The sequence below is a fragment of the Myodes glareolus genome, chromosome 9, assembly GCF_982192425.1.
Source record: "Myodes glareolus chromosome 9, mMyoGla1.1, whole genome shotgun sequence".
In the NCBI taxonomy this organism is placed as follows: domain Eukaryota; kingdom Metazoa; phylum Chordata; class Mammalia; order Rodentia; family Cricetidae; genus Myodes; species Myodes glareolus.
Window position 1 is genome coordinate 45222527 of NC_142034.1, and position 19605 is coordinate 45242131.

Sequence of the window (19605 nt, forward strand, 5' to 3'; positions counted from 1 at the left end):
GTATAGTGCCAGCAGCACTCAGGAGGCAGACTCCAGGATCACCAAGTTCAAGAGATCTTTCCTCAAATTAAAGAGGAAAGTGGCATATGTCTTTAATCTCAGTACTCAGGAGGCAGGGACAGGAAGATCTCTGTAAATCTGTAATCATACTGATCTGCATAGTCAGCCAGTGCTACATTCTGAGTCCTTGCTGGGGGTGCAGGGTGGGGATTGAGAACAAGGAAGACATCCAACATCAACTTCAGGTCTAGACACACCAAACATCCATACGCATGGGTGCCCACACACAAGAGCACACATACACTGTGGCAAACACTAAACAGGTACCAAGTGGGGAAGGGACTGCACCTCTAGCCTCCAGATAAAACGTCTGCCTAGCATGACACAGGTTCTGGGTTTCATCCCCAGCACTGATGAATCAACTGATGAATCAACAGAGAGAAGACAAAAAACAAAATGTCATTGTTTTTTATGAAAATTTAAAAAAAAAGGTTAAATGCATGTTTCATTTCCTCCTAATTTACTGTACTCGTCCCTCCAGTGAACAGCTTTAGACAAAGTCACAGTAATCTCCAGGTTATCTAATCCCTCAAGTATTTCTGTTCTTACCTGACCCTCAATAGCATCCAATACAGTTGGTTAATCCTTCCTGTAAAACATTTTTGCTCCCCTCAGCCAACATCTCGGGTTGACCTGAATTCATGACCTTCCTGCCTCAGCTAAGTGCTGGGATCCTGGACGTGCACCACCAGGCCCAGCTCTTCTTGACTGACTTGTATGAAGAACTTCACTGAAAGTCCAGTGGTGGCTCAGAGGTTAAGAGCGCCTAATGCTCTGCCAGAGGACCCGAGTTTGAGTCCCATCTGGCTCTCAGATGATGTAAGTGATCAATAAATTGCTATCAATAATTAAAAAAAAGAATAGAAAAAAAGAATAGTTATTCTTTTGAACCATCTCACTGGCCCCAATTTTATATAAAATGTTTGGTTTCTGGGCATGTCTTTTACTCCAATCAATTATATGAGATTGAGTAGAATTTTCCACTTGTGGTATCAAGATGATTATTAAAAAGTCTTTGATTCTAGAGAAAAAAAAAAGAAAGAACTTCACTGAACTATTTTGCTTTGTTTTCTTTTTTATTTGTTTGTTTGTTTTGTTTTTTTTGTTTTTCGAGACAGGGTTTCTCTGTAGCTTTGGAGCCTGTCCTGGAACTAGCTCTTGTAGACCATGATGGCCTTGAATTTACAAGAGATTCACCTGCCTCTGCCTCCAGAGTGCTGGGATTAAAGGCGTGTGCCATCACCTCCCGGCTTGTTTTGTTTTCAAGACAGAGTCTCTGTCCTGGAACTCACTCTGTAGACCAGACTGACCTCGAACTCAGAGTCCTGGGTGCTGGGATCAAAGGCAGGCATCACCACTACCAAACCACGTCCCTGGGTTTCTACCTGACCCCGTGCCGCTTTGTTCTCAGGCTTCTCTGCTCTAGCCACAGCCTCTTCAGTGCCCTCCTGATGTAATTCTAACTTCGAATTCATCCATATGCTGAGAACTGAGTCTGAAATCCCAACCCCTATTTCTCCCTGGAAATGCCAGGTTTTTCCATTCAACTATATATTTCAAGCATCTTGAATCTGGAATGACTAAAGCCAAATCCTTAACGAATATATTCTGCCAGTTTTATCCTGGTCAGTGAAGAGCAAGGCCCTTACTCACCTAGCCCCACCCACTAGCCCTCTTCTGTCCACATACTCAGCTGTGATAAAGCCCAATCAGGCCCTGTCAACTCCATTTCCATAGACACTCTGTCTACATCTCTACTGCTTTTCTACCATCACTCCATCCACTCGGCCATCAACTCAACTCTAGTCAGAATTACATCTGTTTATTAGGCACAATTTATTTTGTCTATAATTAATATGCCACTAGTCTTGAGCCCCTCTACAACTCATTTTCATACAGCAACAATAATATTCTTTCTAATCACAAGCCAATTCACATCATTCTCCCTCCTCCAAAGAAAGAATATGCCCTAGCTGTCTTAGTTATTTCTCTACTGCTGCGATTAGACCCCACAGCCAAGGCAGTTCACTGCAGACTCACAGGGTGGGTCCATAACCATCATGGTGGGGAGCCTGGCCACAGGCAGACAGGCACGGTGCTAGAGCAGCAGTTGAAAACTTACATCTGATAAATAAGCAGGAGGCAGAGAGAGCTAAACTGGGAAACAGCTTGGGTTTTTGAAACCTCAAAGCCCACCCACAGTGGCACACCTCCTCCAAAAGGGTCATATTCCTAATCCTTTCCAAAGAGTTCCATCAACTGGGAACCAAGAGTCCAAATATGTGAGCCTATGGGGCCGGTCTCATTCACTCCACACACCAGCTTTCAAACCTGCCACCTACCCCTGCCTGCTTCACCTTGGATCACTCTCCCTCCTGCTCAAACCACACTGCCCTTTTTCTGTTCCTGCAGTCCAGCACACCCATTCTTCCCTAGCTAGGGGCTTTACACTATATTCTGCTGATTTCCAAAGCCTCTAAGATGTTAACCATCAAATTCGCATAGCTGTTCTCCCAATCAGAGCTAGCTATATGTTCATCCTCTACCACACCCACTTTTGTTCTCTATAGAGTATGAGCTTTGTTTTGAGACTGACCTGGAACGTGCTATGTAGACCAGACAGGCCTCACATTCACAGGAATCCACCCTAGCACTGGGACAGAAATCTCAGTCAACAAATGGCGCCAATGTGGACAACTAAATCCACTTAAAATCTGAGAGAGTTTGGGAAGGAATTCTAGACACAAAAAGAACAGAGTTAAGCACGGCTTCTTGGCAGCAGCGTTTTCTCAGATGGGCTGTTTGTTAGAGGAAAGCATGTCTCATTTAAGAGAGGCTTCCTGACTCAGCTTTAGCTGCAAAAACCTTACAACTCTTTTAAGAGGCCCCCACTACAAACACTTAAATGGTGTTTATGAAGAGCCAACAGCATGCTTCTTGGTGGAGGCAGAAACCTTGAAACTCCACAGAGTTGTGGCAATAAACATGGCTCTGGCCAGTACCTCTGCCATAAGGCTAAACTCTCAGAAAGCTAAGGAATGGGGTGGATCCAGCTGTCAAAGCCACGGCTTTAATCGTAGCCATATTGCTTAGCAAATTAAAGACTCATGTGGTCAGGAAAAGAGAGATATACAGGAAAGATAGATTTTAACAAAAAAAAAGACCAAACAAAAAAACCTCTAAAGGGTTTACAGTGTGTTTAAAACTATATGTAGGCTCTGGAGAGAAAAGAAAATGGATAAAGTCCTTAAAAGAGAGAGAGTGAGTAGTTGGGTGTGGTGGTACATACCTTTAATCCCAAAATTTGGGAGGGAGAGGCAGATGAATCTCTGTGAGTTCCAGGACAGGCAAAGATACACAAATAAACCCTGTCTCAAAAACCAAAAAATAGGCTGGAGAGATGGCTCAGAGGTTAAGAGCATTGCCTGCTCTTCCAAAGGTCCTGAGTTCAATTCCCAGCAACCACATGGTGGCTCACAACCATCTGTAATGAGGCCTGGTGCCCTCTTCTGGACTGAAGAAGAATACTGTATACATAATAAGCAAATAAAAAACCAAAAAATAAATATAAAAGAAATAGTGTAATGGTCTATCCTGTCCCTTTATGAGACAAGTCCCGCCCACTCCCTCCCCATTCACCGTGAAGGCAGGCAGATCTTCCTTCTGCTTCTGGCCTGAGCTCTCTTCTTTTCCATCTCTCTCCCAAAGAGGTAGCTGCTGCCGTGGCTCCCCCCCCTCCCCTGTTCTTCCCTCATCTCCCCTTCTTCCCTTACCTCTCCATAACCCACCAAATAACTACCCAATTCCTCTGCATGGCATGCCTATCCATCTGTCTCTCACCGGCCACGCGGCTCTCACCCGCCATGCGGCCCACTGCGGTCCGAGGACCTGCTGCCCACTGCCGCCACTCGGGGACCTACAGCATTTCTGCTTCTGTGTCCCTCAGAGAACAGTGCCGTTTTACTTAAACCATAACAAATAGAGCTTAAAATAAAGCTACCTAATGATGGAAAATACACAGAGAATCTGTGTTTGTTATTGTGTTGTATTTGAATTGTTTGATGGTTGAGGAAGGATCAACAGCTCCTAAAAGACATTTGATTATAAATGTTGCTGGATTAATCCAAAACATACATTTTGAAAATGCCTTGACTTTAAAATATAATTCAAAAGACATGTTACTTTGGAAGAGAGGTCTTGCTTTTGTCTCCACAGGAAATGAGAAGCTGTGGATTTATTCTGGGTTTAAAAAAAAATCATGTTTGATTAAGGAAGACCCCCCCCATAAATCTCTGATAGGAGTGGATGGCCCAAATGTCTGAGTTTGACATCCAGAACAATTTCAAGACTGCTGGCTAAAATGATCAAGCCTTACAGAATACTCCAGTCAGGACTTGATCACAACTATAAATTTTCTTTAGGTCCCCATAAGATTATCAGCGCCCTCAATCAGCAGGAAGTAGTCTAGAAAACTATGCCCACATTCCCTCCAAAAATGGGTTAAATGGATTATGGATGTTTGTCTTTGTTTAGAGTGTTGGTTACAAGTTGTTATGGATAACAGTCAGGAAGAAAGCTAAACAAAGGAGATTAGATTCAGAGTTTTTGTTTTGAAAAAAAGGGGGGGTGGGGAAGTGTTGTGGGACAATGGTCTTATATTCTGTAAAGATTTGTCAGTTGTATTGCTTTAATAAAATGCTGATTGGAGTAGCCAGGCAAGAAGTATAGGCTGGGTGGCCAGAATAGGAGAATTCTAGGAAGAGGAAAGGCTGAGTCTGCAGTCATCATTCAAACACAGAGGAAACAAGATGAGAACGCCTCACTGATAAAAGGTACCAAGCCATGTGGCTAACACAGATAAGAATTATGGGCTAATATAGGTTATAAGAATTAATAAGAAGTCTGAACTAATAGGTTAACCAGTTTATAATTAATGTAGATCTCTGTGTTTCTTTGGGACTGAATGGCTGTGGAAAGAAACTACTGTCAACAATGGGGCACAATTAGCTATCATATCTCATTTGCTGATGTCTAAAAATTGTCCGTTTACCCTCATTCACTAGAATACAAGCTCCAGGACAGTAGAGACTTTAGCTCCCTTCCCCAAGACAGGTTCTTGTTTTCAGCATCCAAGTGGGTCTCTTAACTGTTTGTTTGGATGGATGGATGGATGGATGGGTGTTGTCTGCCTGTATGTCTGTGTATTATGACTGCAATACCTTCAGAGGCCAGGAGAGGCCCTCAGACTCCTGGGACAGGTGCTTTTATCACTGTATGGATGATAGGAACAAGGGTCATCCTGAAGAGCAGCCAATGCTTTAACCATTAAATTATCTCTCCAGTCCCCTCAAATGGGTCTCATATTCACAGTCCTCCTGCTTGAATATTCTAAATGCTGAGATTACAGAGTGTTAGGATTATAGGTACAGGCCACTAGAACTCAAAAGACAGTAGAAATTCAATACATGGTAAGGTACAACTGAAGCTTAAAAAAAAAAAAAAAAAAAAAAACAAAAAGAAAAGAAAAGGTCCAAGTATAGTGGTAGGCCCTGGGAGCTCCAGCATTTGGGATAAGGTTGCAGGAGGACTGCCACAAGTTCAAGGCCATCTTGATCTATACCAAGAGCTCTAAGCCCTCAGAGATGTCTCTTAAATAAAATAAAATAAAATAATAAAATAAAATAAAATAAAATAAAATAGACTAGAGAAATGGCTCAGAAGCTAAGAACGTGAAATGTGACAGCCCATGGTTGGTGGCAAATACCTTTAATTCCAGCAGAAGCAGGCAGACCTCTAAGTTCAAGGCCAGTCTGTTCTACAGAGCAAGTTCCAGGTCAGACAGGGCTATGCAATGACAACAATAACAACAAAAACAAACAAACAAGAAGAGACAGCAAGATGGCTCTCGGTGAGCCAAGGTTGCCACCAAGACTCACAACCTAGTGCTCTCTTTGACTGCATATTGACTAAAGTTGGAACAAGAGAGAGAAGCTCAGCACGGACCTGTGCAGGATGACATGAAAATCTGCGAAGGGTTTATATTTTATCACAGTTCTAGCTGTCCTGGAACTCACACTGTAGACCTGGCTGGCCTCAAATTCACAGAGATCCACCTGACTCTGCCTCCCAAGTGCTAGGAATAAAGGCATGTACCAACAAACCCAGAAATATAATTTTTTATGACTTATTTTATTTTTAATTTTTTTCATGTGCATTGGTGCTTCATTGCAAGTGTGTTTGTGTGAGGGAGTCAGTTCTCCTGGAACTGAAGTTACAGACAGTTGTGGGCTACCACATAGGTGCTGGGAATTGAACTCAGGTCCTCTGGAAGAACAGCCAGTGCTCTTAACTTCTGACCCATCTCTCCAGCACCATAATTTATTTTTAAGTCAATATTTCGAGGGACTGGAGAGATGGCTCAGTGGTTAAGAACACTGGCTGCTCTTCCAGAGGACCAGGGTTCAATTCCCAGCACCGACATGGTGGCTCTCAACCAGCTGTAAGTCCAGTCCCAGGGGAGCTGAGACCTCTTCTGTTCTCAGGGCACTGCACTCATGCAATTCAGACACACATGGAGGCAAAATGTTAACACGTATAAAAAATTATTAATTAAAAAGTGTCATTTGAGTTTGAAAAAAAAGACATTGAACAGAGCAACCAAAGTGTAGTAGGAGGGACAAAAGTGACATTAGACAACTGAGAAAAAATATGCAGTGTAAAAGTAAAGAGACATGACCCAGAAAACACTGACAAACAGAAAATTCAAATGGCCTCACAGAAGAAAATAGCAGACAGAAGAAGTTAGATGCCAGTTTTGGGGAGAAAGGGCTGTTAAACATGGCTGAGCCTGGTCCAGCTACCTAAAATTCACAGCCAATTCTTCCTATCTTTCCAAATCTGAAAACCGACTCATACCTGGAAGATAAAATATATATCCAGGGATACTTAAGAATGTTTTTGCGCTGGGCAGTGCTAACTCGATTCTTTAATCCCAACACTCAGGAGGCAGAGGTTAAGTGGTTCAAAGTCAGCCTGGTCTTCAGAGTGAGTTCCAAGACAGGTTCCACGGCTAAAGAGAAACCCTGCCTCGAAAAACAAACAAACAAAAAGACTTTTAGCTAGGCCTGATGGCACAGGCCTGTAATACAAATACTAGCATGCTAAGGCAGGAGGACAACAAGTTTGAGGCTAGCCTGGGCTCAAATAAATAAAGGGCTTAGAATGTGGCTCAGTTGGTTGAGTGGCTCGCCAGCATTTACGAAGCCCTTGGTTCTATTCACACCAAAAAAAACCCCTAATGTCCTGGAGTAGGCCTGTAATCCCAGTTCTCAGGAGACAGAAGCACAAGAACCAAATCCAAGGTCGTGCTTAGCTACTTTAGAGAATTTAAAGTTAGCCTATGCTACCTGAGACCCTGTCTCAAAATTAAAACAAAAAACATTGTCTCTTGACCTAATAGTCTAAGCATCCGAGATTCATATATTAACCAGCAATTAACTTGATAAATGTCGCCACTGGAAACTTTTCATGTTCTCAGCAGAAAACATGTTTTTAAGTAACACAGTGTCCTAGGACAGACAGGAAGAGACTGAAATTAAGAAAGCTAATTGAAGCATGTTTGGCACAAGCCTATGGTCTCTGTCACAGGAAGATTAGGAGTTCAAAGTCATCTTAGCAATTAGATCAAAGCCAGTCTGGGTTACTGGGTTACAGGAGACCCTGACTCAAATACAAATAGATTTGAAACAAGGTCTTACTATGGTCACCGACCTTGAGCTCACCATCCTGTTTCAGTTTCCAAGGGCGGATATTACTGGTGTCTACCACACTTGGCTCTAGTAAAGTATGCTTTAAAAATACCCTTTTAAAGTTATCAAACCTCTGTGAGTTCCAGGCCACCCTAATTGAGTACTTGCTGATGCAGAGGAAATCAGTTCCTAACACCCGCTTTGGGTGACTCACAATTGCTATAACTCTCTCTAGTTCCAGGGGATCCAATGTCCTTTTCTGGCCTCTGAAGGCAATTACACTTACATGTACCTGTATACAAATATAGAGATGCACACATACACATAAATTTAAAATTAATTTTTGTTTTATGGAAGTAAGGTTGGCTAGCCCTGTGGTGTATAGCCCTGGCTGTTATGGAACTCATTCTGTATACCAGGCTGGCCTCGAACTCACAAAGATCTGCCTACCTCTATCTCCCAAGAGCTGGGGTTAAAGGTGTGTGCCAGATTATTTTTTTTTCTTTCAAGTTTATTTTTATGTACACTGGTGTTTTGCTTGCATGTATGTCTATGTGATGGTACCATGTGCCCCGGAACTGGTGTTACAGATAGCTATCAGCACCTAGGAGTTGAACCCAGGTCTGCTAAGCCATCTCCCCAGCCCCACAAGTAGTCTTAAGGCAAGGGCCTGGGGCTGGAAAGATAACTTAGTGGTCAAGGGCACTGGGTTCACACACAGGGCAGCTCACAACTGTCTGTAACTCCAATTCAAGGGGAGCTGGCCGTCTCACACAGACATACATGCAAGCAAAACACCAATGCACATATAAATAAATAAAATCTATAAAAAATAAAATCACCGAGCAGTGGTGGCACACACCTTTAATCCCAGCACTCGGGAGGTAGAGGCAGGCAGATCTGTGAGTTTGAGGTCAGCCTGGTCTACAAGAGCTAGTTCCAGGACAGGCACCAAAGCTATAGAGAAACCTTGTCTCAAAAAAAAAAAAAAAAAAAACCAAATAAATAAATAATAAAATCAAGGCCTAGAATTATGGCTAATCATTTGATAGTACTGGGATTCAGTTCACATGGTAGCTCACAATCCAGGGAATCTGGCGCTCTCTCCTGGTCTCCCAGGATACCAGGCACACATGCGGTACACATACATTCAAGAAGGCAAACATTCATCTACATGAAACCTAAAAAGCTTAATTAAAAAACCAAATACACACGCTAAACCAAGACAGGTAGGGTAGGTGCCTTACACCTATAATTCCAGCACTTGGGAAGTGGAAACAGGAGAATTAAGAGTTCAAAGCCAACTTTGGCTACATGACAAGACTGTCTGAAAAACAAAAACTAATGGGGTAGAGAGGAGGGAGGGAAGAGAGTGGGAAGGTTGGAAACCTTACAGCTCTTTTGAAAGACTCTGATATTTCATTTGCACAGATGCTCTGGTGTTTCTGCAGCAGTGCAGGAGGGGGAAATGTTCTGTATAAAAATAAGCATTGCTGCTAACATGGTGTTGCACGCGTTTAACCCCCTCATCTCTGGGAAGCAGAGGTAGGTGGACAGGTCTCTGTGAGTTGGAGGCCAGCCTGGTCTAACAGTGAGTTCCAGTGAGACCTTGATTTTTTGTTTTTTTCTTTTTTTTTTCTGTTAAAAACAAACAAAAAAAAATCATAAAGACAAGCATTGCCAGTACAAAAATTGTAAAAAGGACAATTCTTCTTAACACATACTACATGTAGTGAAGGTCTATTAGTCTTCATATAATTTATTAACAATGGTCCTCTTCTAACAGCGATTTTTCCGACTCCTTAGCCTGTACAGTCCACATGCTTCTTGGTGCCCTCAATTCACTGGTCAAGGCTACCATGTCTCGACTGACTTTAATCTCCCATCATCACTTGGGTTTCAGTTTTGTTTTGAGAGATCTCCGATGCAGCCAAAACTGGTCTGGAACTTCTGAATTTCCTACTGCAGCTCCCAAGCGCTGAGACCTGGAACACATGCCTCATTACCCAGGTCTGTCTGTTTTTCCTTCTCCTGCTAATTCCAGACAAGTGTTCCACCGCTGAACTAAATCTCCATAGACAGCTACGACCAATTTTTTTTTCTTTTTTAGAGGTAGGATCATCTTCCAGATGTTGCTACACAGTTTTAAAGAGTTTAAAACCAAGTATTAGGCACGTCTCTCTTCTGAAAGCGTCCCGAGCCTCCTGCCCGGCTGGCTGCATTATCCAACAGTACTCTGCAAAGTCTTAGCTCATTTCTGCCACCTGTTTGTCCCCGTCCTCAAGCTTTTCTTTCTGTTTATTCTCCAATCTTTCTCTGGGAGAGTCTGAACACAGATCTCCACAACCACAAATTAAGCTGCTGAGTTTCTCAAATTAGGAAATAGCACAATGGACAAGCCTCAGACCCCTGCATGATCTTGTTATCTTCCCTGTCAGGTAAGTTTTTCATCTTCAAAATTTACTGTTTACTTGGAATTCCTTATCTTGTCCCACTTGGGAGGCCCTGTCTTACAGGTTCAATGTAGAATGTCCCCCAGCGATACTCCTCAGCCCTGTGTCCACTCTCCTAACAAATCATCTACTTTGCTTCAATAGCCATTCACAATTTTTTTTCTTCCATTTAAGCTTCTCTGAAAACAGGATCTATCTTATATCCTGATCGGCATGCTGACCTGATAAACAGCACCTTTCTCATTATGCCCGGGACCGTGGGTGTAGCTCTGGGGTGCTGCACAGGGGAAAAGTCCTGAGCTCAGTCTTCAGCACCACACAAAAAGTGACTTTAGGGCCAGGTGTGGTAGAACACACCTTTATTCCCAGCATTTGGGAGGCAGAGTCAAGCTTAGTGGACAAAGGGAGTTTCAGACCAGTTGGGGTTACAAAGTAGCCAGGAGTGGTGGTTCAGTACCTTTAATCTGGGGAGGCAGAGGCAAATGGACCTCTGAGTTTGGGACCAGCCTGGTTTACAGAGTAAATTCCAGGACCGCCACAGCTACACAGAGAAACCCTTTCTCAAAAGATATCTTTTTTTTTTTTTTTACAATCCCTGGCACAAAAAATTGATTATATGGGATTATATTCTATTACAGATACTGTGCAGTTGTTTATGTGCATGGCTGTTTTGGCATGTATGACTGTGTACCATGTGCATGCCTGGTGCCTGTGGAGACAAGTGGACACAGGATCTGTTGGAACTAGAGTTACAGAGAGTTGTGAGCCATCATGTGCTCTTAAGCCACCTCTCCAGCCTGTTTTGTCCTGCTTTGTTTGAGAGGATCTTAGTATCCAGTCCAAGTTGGCTTCAAATTCAAGATCCTCTTTTTTTCTTTTTTTTAATAATTTTTTTTATGATTTATTTATCTTTTTTATTTTATGTGCATTGGTGTGAAGGTGTCAGATCCCCTGGAACTGGATTTTCAGACAGTTGTGAGCTGCCATGTGGGTGCTGGGAATTGAACCCTGGTCCTCTGGAAGAGCAGTCAGTGCTCTTAACCGCTGAGCAATTTCTCCAGCCCCCTCCCCCAAGATCCTCTTTCTTTAGCACTGCTAACGCTGGAATTACAGGGGAACACCATGACATTCAGCCTCTATCAGGATTACTTCATATAAATTATTTCTACTACTTGTGACTGGAGAGATGGCTCAGTGGTTAAGAGCATCGCCTGCTCTTCCAAAGGTCCTGAGTTCAATTCCCAGCAACCACATGGTGGCTCACAACCATCTGTAATGAGGTTTGGTGCCCTCTTCTGGCCTGCAGGTATATACACAGACATATTGTATACATAATAAAAATAAATAAATTTTAAAAAAATTATTTCTACTAAAGATTTGTTTTTTATTTTATGTGTATGTATATGCGAGTGCCATTGAAACTAGAAGAGGGTCAGACCCTTGGAGCTAGAGCCACAGATATGTGTGAGTCATCTGGTGTGATTACTGAAAACCACACTGGGTCTTTCGGTGCCCTTTAGCAATTGAGCCATCTTGTCGAGGGTGTTGCTGCAGGCCTTTAATACCAGCATTTGCTGGGATTATGCCATTATGTTTTGGTTGTCATCCTCCCCTGACAACTTCTGCCATTCCTCAAGTAATGTCCACTTTGGTTGTTTTTGTTTAGTGGATTTTTCTTCATCTTTGGCAGGGCCAAATGTAGCCCATACTGGCCTCTCTCCGCATAGTAGAGATTGACCTTGAACAATTTCTCCTGGTCCTCTTTCTACCATCTTCCAACACCTGGGTCATGCCTTGCCATTTTTTTTTCTTTAGTTTTTAAAAAAAAAAAAAAAAAAAAAAAAAAAAAAGTTTCTCATTGGCATGAAACTCACCATGCAGCTGGCTAGAAAAGATCTGCCTTTCTAAAGCTGAAATTAAGAGTGTGTACCTCCTGGGGCTGGAGAGATGGCTCCGAGGCTAAAGAGCACTGGCTGCAATCGGGCGGGGTGGTGCTGTCTTTAATCCTAGAACTCTGGAGACAGAGGCAGGCAGATCTGTGACTCGGAGGGCAGCGTGGTGTGCTGGGATTAAAGCACCACTGCCGGGCCATTCCAGACTTTTTATTTTTTTCATTTATTTTTTTTAAGATTTATTTATTTATTATGTATACAATATTCCTTCCATGTATGCTTGCCTGCTAGAAGAGGGCACCAGATCTCATTATAGATGGCTGTGAACCACCATGTGGTTGCTGGGAATTGAACTCAGGACCTCTGGAAGAGCAGTCAGTGCTCTTAACCTCTGAGCTATCTCTCCAGCCCCCCCCCTTTTCTCTAAAAAAAAAAAAAAAAAAAAAAAAAAAAAAAAAAAGACATTCCAGGCTTTTTAAACACAGGTTCTGAAGATCTCACGATTGAACTTGGGTCCTCAGGTTGCAGAGCAAGCATTTTACTGACAGAGCCCCATGTTTTGGCTTTTGTTTGTGACCTTGTTTTTTATCTGAGAACCTACAGTCTCAATTTGCTCCTAAATTCTGGTCAAATCTGTATTTACTGATGAGGATTCTAAGGCAATGGTGTATTATGTAAACTCCTTTAAAGACACAATTAAGCTGAGGATCTCAACCCAGGTTTGTTGATTATGATTCATATATATTGTCATTTTCATTCAACAAATATTAATGAGCAATTACTCTATGATAACTGTATAAACACTGGAAGCAAACCCTTGGCATCTGGGAAGCTATTCTGCACCATTGGTCCATTTTTCAATTCTTTTTTCTTCCTTCCTCTCAATCTGGCTCTACAATGACCTGAACCTCTCACCTGCAGTCCAGGCGGTCCTCAAACTCATATTTAATCTCCTGCCTTACCCTCAAGAATGCTGGGATTTTATATGTAAATTACTACCCCTATCCCATTCTTGAATTACTTATTGTCCAAATAGGACTACTTTACAATGCTTACAGTGCTTCCCATTCCCCCTCACCTTTTTGAGATAGGCCTCCATCTTCCACGGAACTATGGATGACCTTTAACTTCTGACCCTCCTGCCTCCGTCTCCCACGTAGCTGTGGATGACCTTTAACTTCTGACCCTCCTGTCTCCATCTCCCTATGCAGCTGTGGACAGATAACCTTTAACTTCTGACTTTCCTGCCTCCATCCCCCTATGTAGCTGGGAATAACCTTTAAACTTCTGAACCTCCTGCCTCCATCTCCCACGTGCTGAAATTTCAGGCAGGGACATCCGAGCCCAGTATTACCTGTGCTGGAGACAGAACCCAGGGTATGAAGCATACAAGCATTCTACCAACTCAAGCATGTTACCATCCTAACTGATGAGTTTACTAAGTAAAATCCACTCTCTTTTTTATGGTTTGTTTTTGTTTGTGCTGCTATTTCTGTTTTATTGTTGCTTCCTCCAGTACTGGAGCTCCAACCTGGGGCTTCATGTATGCAAACAACGTACTCTACCACTGGCCTAAAGTCCCAACTAGCTTCTCTTTTAACATCTTTTCATATAGTTCTCCTTTAAAGATATCAGCAGTATTTCAGAAAAGACAAAACAAAAAAGAAACCATTTATGCTTTACTTTCATTATTAGCCAGTTGCTGCAAAATATCACAAGAGACTGTTTCTTTTTATTCACATTTATTGTTACAGTGTGTGTGTATGCGGGGAAGGGGTGCTTCAGCTGGAGGTCAGTGGGGAGGTCAGAAGACAACCTGCAGGAGTTGGTTCTCTCCATACAAACTCCAAAGATCAAACTCAGGCAGCTGGGCTTGGCAGCCAGAACCTCGGCCCGATAAGCCGTCTTACTTGTGAAATGGGTTGCAAGATCAAAAGGTCAAAAGGACTCTTAGGAAGTAAGTCGGGTAGTAGTGGCAGAAGCCTTTAATTTCAGCACTCCAGCACTTGGGAGGCAGAGGCAGGCGAATCTCTGTGAGTTCCAGGACAACTAGGGCTGTTACACAGAGAAACCTTGTCTTGGAAAATCAGAAATAAAGACAGTGTTGGGAAAAAATTATTTTCATGACTATAAACATCATAATCTTGTTTTTAAATAGAATAGGTGGCAGAGGCAGGTGGATCTCTATAAGGTCAAAACCAGCCTGGTCTACAAGAGCTAGTTCCAGGACAGGCTCCAAAGCTACAGAGAAACCATATCTCAAAAAAGCCCCACCCCCCAAAAAAAGAATATGTTTTTTGTTTTAGTTTTTTGTTTTTCAAGATAGGGTTTCTCTGTAAAACAGTCTTGGCGGTCCTGGAACTCAATCTGTAAACCAGGCTGGTCTCAAATTCACAGAGATCTGCCTGCCTCTACCTCCAGAGTACTGTGATTAGAGGCATGCGCCACTACCACCTGGCTAAATAGAATGTTTTTAAGTTTCCCTTGAAGCACATGACTTTTTTTTTTAAAGAAAATGATTCACTAGCAAAATAAAAAATAATTAAATTGGGCAGTGGTGGTGCACGCCTGTAATCCCAGCACTCGGAAGGCAGAGACAGGCAGATCGAGGCCAGCCTAGTCTACAAAGTGAGTTCCAGGATAGTCTCCAAAGCTACATAGAAACTCTGTCTCGAAAAACCAAATATATACATAAATACATAAATAAATAAATGTAATAATTAAACCTTATTCCTGTGTCTTAGCTCTTACAGGGTCATGAATTGGGCAGCTCTTATGTCTTCATAATTAATTCATTTCTCACTTTAGTCAGACTGCTCACATAAGGGCAATCAGCCCCTACTTTCTCCCCAGCAAAGAAAATCCTCATCTGGTCACTATTACTTGCTACATACAAGTAGCTAACATAGTTTAAAAAAAAGAACTGAAGAGTCGGGCGGTGGTGGCGCACGCCTTTAATCCCAGCACTCGGGAGGCAGAGGCAGGCGAATCCCTGTGAGTTTGAGGCCAGCCTGGTCTACAAGAGCTAGTTCCAGGACAGGCACCAAAAACTACAGAGAAACCCTGTCTCGAAAAACCAAAAAAAAAAAAAAAAAAGAACTGAAGGAGAAAAGGATAGGAAGTTTTCATAGGCCCTCAACAAGTCTATTACTCTCACATAAAATGGGTGATATTTATGGTCTTATTTGGAAGTAATGGAATTCTCCAATAAGGGGAAAAGGCACTATCAACATTAAAAATAGATGTCTAATTATTAAAAATAAGATGGCTAGGCAGGTTTGAATATGTTCTACCCTATTTCATTTACAATGTATAAAGACAGAAAATAGTTGGGGTCTGGAAAACCTGTAATAGCAACAAATACTTTAATCTGTGTGCTGGAGACAAACCCCAAGGACCCAGTGGTGCTAATAAGTGCCCTACCTGAACTACATCCCAAGTCCACGCCCCCACCACACTCTCCTTTCTTTTCTCTCTTTGTTTTAATTTTGAAGTACTGGAGATCAAAACTAAGGCTTTGGACACATTAAGTAAACATTCTTCACTGAGCTATATCCACAGCTGGGGCAAGCATGATCTCACTATACTAATGCTGGCCTATTACCCTTGAACTCACTCTGTAGCCGTGTGTGTGTGTGTGTGTGTGTGTGTGTGTGTGTGTGTGTGTGTGTGTTGGGGAGGGGGCGGCAGGATCTCACTATACTAATGCTGGTCTATTAGCCTTGAACTCACTCTGTAGCCCAGGCAGGTCTTCAACTGGACCTCCCACCTCGCTATCACATTCCCCAGCAGCTACCTGCGATTATAGTCTGGGTCATCGCAGGGCTAGCTCAAGTACACCCCTTATGTTTAGACAGAGTTCCACTGTGTAGGCCTGGCTGGTCTGGAACTCACTATGTAGACCAGGCTGGCCTCAAATCAGGGACTAACCTGCCTCTCCTGCTCCACCACATCCAGTCCTCAAATCCCTCTTTAAAAACCACCCCTGCTGGGCAGGAGAGATGTCTCAGAAGTTGGGAGCACTGACTGCTCTTCCTGAGGACCCAGGTTCAATTCCCAGCACCCACATGGCAGTTCACAATTGTCTGTAACTCTGGTTCCAGGGGATCTGACACCTTCACACAAGCATACATACAGGCAAAACACCAAAGACATAAAATGAAAGAAAATAAATTATTAAAAAAAAGAAAGAAAAACTGGGAGGGGTGGCGCACGCCTTTAATCCCAGCACTTGGGAGACAGAGGTAGGCGGATCTCTGTGAGTCTGAGGCCAGCCAGGTCGACAAAGTGAGTTCCAGGACAGCCAAAGGCTATTATAGAGAAACCCTGTCCTGAAGGTTTGAGAGAGAGAGAGAGAGAGAGAGAGAGAGAGAGAGAGAAAGGAAAAGAAAGGGGGGTAAAAAACTATCCTCTAAGAATAACCAGAGAGAGACTTTATTGAGAGAGTCAAATAACTAGATAGAACAAAAAAGGTTCAATGTTGCCATATAGTTTCAGGAGAGAAACAAAAATAATGTGTTACCAGACAGAGTTAAAAACAGCTAGGGTTCACTTCCTCCATGCCTCTAAAAGAGTTCACTCCTCTTATCTGTGGATTTCACGGATCTAGCACAGCCACTCCCACCTTTATTCAGCTAATGGCAATCACTCCCCAGTTTTCAAAGGCCTCACCATTTCAAGCTCTCAGTCCTCAGAGCCAGCAGAGCTAAAGTGTCTGCCTTCCTGCCCACTTGAAAGGCATCTATCTGCACTTATCTTTCGAAAGCTGTGCCTAGAAAGGCACTTTCTCTCCACGGAAGCAGGCAGTTTAACTCTGTCCTTTGCTTTATCTACCCTCAACAACAAAGACTCGAGAGTGCTCCTCCAGTCTCTAAAGAACCAGCCATCTCTTGGGCCCTTGCACAACTCCCTACTTGTCTTTTTCACTCCAAAGAAAAGATTCCACAGACAGGAGAGTAACAACAACAGAAAGAGTTGAAAAGCTGCTGTACACCAATCTGAGCTCCAAAGCAGAGAATCCCCTGAGGCAACCAGACTCTTGCAAAGGAAGCTTTTACAGTTAAAAAAAAAAATATCAGAGTCTGGCAGGCAATTCTTCCATTATTGTCATACCCTTTGCTTTCTTTGCAGTGTGCTAAATAAATTTGTTCTTTTCCCTACAAAATGGAGAAAGTGGTGAATCTCTTAGAACTCGCGTTATGGATAGTTGTGAGCCATCATGTAACTGCTAAGAATGGAACCTGGGCCCTCTTTAAAAGCACCAAATGCTGTAAACCACTGAGCCATCTCTCCAGCCTCCAAATAAACAAATGATTTTTTAAAATAAAAATAATAGAAGCTTGTTCTGGGCTAGATGATATATTTAAAAAAAAAACAAACAAACTGTATTCCTACCTACTTGGGAGGCTAAGACTGGAGGATTGCAAATTCAAGGCCAGCCTAGGTAAATTAGTAAATTAAAAAAAAATACAAAGGGGGCTAGTGGCAGGGCACGTGAAGAGTAAACTCAAAACCCAGGCTCGTGTTCCAGTATCAAAACAAGTAAGTATAAACTGGGGAGATGGCTCGATGGCTCAGCAATAAATCGCTTGGCACACAAGCATTAACTGAGGACCCCTCCAAAACCACAGCCAGGTATGACAGTGATCCCAGCTACTGGGGAAACACAGGCAGGACTGTTAATTCAACACTAACTTGTACTTAAATTCAAGACCCGGTCTCAAAATAAAAAGTAAAAGAAAGGCTGAGGATGTAGCTGTACCATTTGCAGGAGTATGGTACTTTTCCCATACAATTTGACAGTCAAGTTGTCACACCACAGAATAAAGTGTTATTTCCACAGATGTCTGCTGTGCTTATGCAGAAAGCACTTTTTTGTCCACTTAGGTTTTACAAATATGCTTTATTTTTACTGAGAAATCAGTAACTCCATTAATAATCATAGGGTCTAAAACATATAGCAGTATCGGTAGATAGCATCCGTATGGTACTTACAACCTATCGATTTCATAAGCACTCTCAACCACATACATGAAGCTTACAAAAGCCCTGCATTTAGTATTGCATCTTCCAGAGAGTCAGAAAGGTTAAGTGGGTTCTATCCAAGGTTATCGATCGGTTTATCTGTGATGGACTTGGTTCCAAACCTGACTCCAAGTCCTTGGCTCTTTAACCTAGATCCTCCTGGATTTAAACAGAGCTTTCGATTCCTAAGCATTACCCAGGACACACCATAACTTCAGTGACTAGCCCTTCTCTGCCTGATTCAGAGTTGGCTTCTTCAGCTCCACCACGGCTTTTATTTTCCACCACCCTTCCCCCAGCAACCATTCTCTGAAAGAAGCGGAAAGGGAGAGGCGACCCAAAGCTCCTGGGGGAAGGGATGATGACAAACCAGGCAGCGCAATGCACTGGTCCTGCCGTGAGCTCCTTCACTCCACGAAACGCAGCCCCTTTCCTCCGCCAAGCTGTCCAGCTCTGGGACTCACGACCTAGTCATCCATGCTCCAAATTCTCCCACCATCACCTCAAACTATCCCTCCCCCACGACCCTCCGTCCCCGACCAGCAGAGGACAACCCGCCACATCTGCACTCCCCAGGGTTGATTCCCCTTAAACTTGCACTCACTGTCGGTGACTGGGCCCGGCCCTCATGGCTGCTCCGTTGTCGCCCGTCGCCGCCACTGCTGCTCCACGCCCCAGCCTCTCAGTCACAGCCGCCGTCCTGACTGGCCCGGAGCCGCTCATGCGCCTGCGCAGCCCGGAGTGCCCGGGGCCCTCTCAGGCAGCCTGCGCCTGCGCATCTTGCTCCGGGGGCGTCTTTCTCAGTGCCTGATGGCCGGCTTCTCTGAGTCTCAAGTGCGCATCGCCACCGGCTGGCCTTGGGTACTTAGTCTTGGAGAATGAGGCTCCCTTACTTAAAAGTAAGACCTCTAGAATATCTTGCCTAGATTACTAAACTCTTGAGCTGTGACTTATCTAAGAGGTAAAGTCTCCTCCAGCATTCTGGATCCTGCTTGCATTTAAAGGCTGATGTTTTAGGTATCGAGGAAATTGCAGGTGAAAGTTCCCTACTGTTCATCTCCAACCGCGGAATCTGATCTTTTTGCAAACTGGAAAAGAAGATCTTTAGCCCTTTATGTATGGTAGTAACACATGCTTGTTAACCCAACAGCACTTGGAAAATTAATACAACCGATTATGAGCGGCTAAACATAGGTCCTAGGAACCGAACTCCAGACCTCTGCATGAGCAGCAAGTACTCTTAAATGCTAAGCATCTCTCCAACACCTATACATATATCTTTAATGGGACTCTTCAGGCCAGGCGGTGTAGGCACACACCTTAAATCCCAGCATTGAGAAGCAGACAGATGGATCTCTGTGAGTTCGAGGCCAGCCCAGTCTACCAAGCGAGTTCCAGGAAAGTCAGGACTGTTAGAAAGAGAAGCCC

General features: G+C 43.3%; 1 protein-coding gene and 1 non-coding gene across 4 annotated transcripts in view; one reads left to right on the top strand and one right to left on the bottom strand.

Moving 5' to 3' along the window:
- Nucleotides 1-18929, bottom strand: part of Fam222b (family with sequence similarity 222 member B) — a 57679-nt gene extending 38750 nt beyond the window's left edge. Inside the window, exon 1 of one of the 3 annotated variants that reach the window (XM_085695410.2) lies at nucleotides 18782-18929. The gene's annotated coding sequence lies outside the window, so the exon portion shown is untranslated. The remainder of the gene's footprint in view (nucleotides 1-18781) is intronic. The other 2 variants (XM_085695413.2, XM_085695416.2) reach the window with 2 other exon arrangements.
- Nucleotides 6003-6107, top strand: LOC148120885 (U6 spliceosomal RNA). Its single transcript, XR_015738968.1, has one exon. It is a non-coding gene; the product is annotated as a U6 spliceosomal RNA (small nuclear RNA).
- Nucleotides 18930-19605: the final 676 nt, after the last annotated feature.